General features: G+C 34.0%; 1 pseudogene; it reads right to left on the reverse strand.

Annotated features, from left to right (window-relative positions):
* The window catches only part of LOC107680893 (MIP18 family protein FAM96A-like), a 6,177-nt pseudogene extending 4,333 nt beyond the window's left edge, over positions 1 to 1,844 (reverse strand).
* Between the last annotated feature and the right edge of the window lies 1 nt (position 1,845).

Raw genomic sequence — 1,845 nt, forward strand, 5'->3', positions numbered from 1 at the left:
TACTATTTATTATATATTTATATATATTATATAATGCTCCATATTCTATTATTATATTTTATTATTTATTTTTGCGATATATTACATACTATATAGTATTATATATTAATACTATATATATATATAGCTGAAAAATATTACTGTATTAATAAATTTAATTACTTAAATTTGCATATATATGTGTGTGTTAGTAGTATTATATATTATATCATAATATACTATATTCAAAAATTTTATATATTATTATTATTATTATTAATTATTTATTATTTAATTTTGGTGGTATTTGTTGTTCTTTAATTTATGCAAGAAAAAAAGCACTTCATTATTATGAAAATTAGGCTTCATTTTCTTAATGCAAAATCTCATTTTTATTTGTCTTCTGATTTCAAAGTAAAATACGCCCCTTTGTGACATTCACCCCCTTGCGCATGCTGTGGGCTGAAACTATTAATAAGTATAATTATTTATTGGTGAGTTTGCTTGTCTGTCTGTGTCGAGTAATTGACTGAAGGCAGTCTGGCTTGAGTTCTGTGGACTGGGTGTTTTCTGGGTCTGCTCTGCTATCTGTGAAGTGCAGTGATGTTCCTCTGAGCTCACGTGACTCTTCCTCTTATCGTTTCTCACACACTGACTCACACACTCACACACTCACACACACACACCTATCAGAGTGGCCAGAGAGCAGTGCGGGACGGTGGGAGAGAACCTGATGATGATCAGATACTCCTCGTCTCCGAGCTCCTGCACCTCCACACACTTCTCCGTCACCACGTCCAGCTCCTCCAGAGTGTTGGGCTTCTCCGGGTCACGGATCGTCCGAATCACGTCTGCCAAAACATCATCAACACACATGTAAATATCTGTGCATGCATGACAAGATTTTACCATGGTGTCCATCAAAATATACCATATTCCATATAACACACTGTTAGATACTGGAAATATGAAGTGCTGTACCATAATACATTAAATAGATAAATATGATTCCGTACCATGGTATTACCAACTGACACCATCAATGTACCATGGTAAAACCTTTTTTTTATTGTGGACATGTATTTTGGTAATATGATGGTATTCTTTGAAGTGCCAGGGAAATATTATGGTATTTAATTATTGCAACGATTCAGTATTGTGGTATATATTAAAGTACCATGGTCAAACCTTTTTTTTTTATTGTGGATATGTACCATGGTAATATCAAGGTATTCTTTGAAGTGCCACAAAAAAAGTTATATGACTGTGGAAATGACTCCATGGTATATGTGTGTAAGTACTGAATCATTACCATGATCGTATACCATGTACTTCAAAGAATGCTCTAATATTGCCATGGTACATGTACACAAAAACAAGGTTTTACCATGGTACATTGATGGTGTCAAGTGGTAATACCATGGTATTTTGTATATTCAACATGGTACTAAATCATTACCATAATCATATACCTTGTACTTCAAAGAACACCATCATATTACCATTTTACAGATCCATAATAAAGAAACAAGGTAATACCATGGTAAATTGATGGTGTCAGTTGGTAATACCATGGTATTATATATATATATATATATATATATATATGTAATATCATAGTATTTTTTGAAGTACTAGTTAAAAATGTTACATTAACATGGTAATGATTCGATACCGTTGTAATATATATATAAAAGTACCATGGTATCTCCATCTGTGCTCCACAGTGCGTCTCTGTTAAGGTCATCCTGACTCACCATACACCTCCAGCGCTTTTTCCTCCATCTTCTTCTCTTGTCGTTCGTCGCGTCAGAAAGTCCCGTTAAACGCCAGGCTCGGCTCAGCAGACCGAACACGAGCTCCATG

This window comes from Sinocyclocheilus anshuiensis, unplaced genomic scaffold (assembly GCF_001515605.1).
Source record: "Sinocyclocheilus anshuiensis isolate Anshui unplaced genomic scaffold, SAMN03320099.WGS_v1.1 scaffold1450, whole genome shotgun sequence".
Classification (NCBI taxonomy): Eukaryota; Metazoa; Chordata; class Actinopteri; order Cypriniformes; family Cyprinidae; genus Sinocyclocheilus; species Sinocyclocheilus anshuiensis.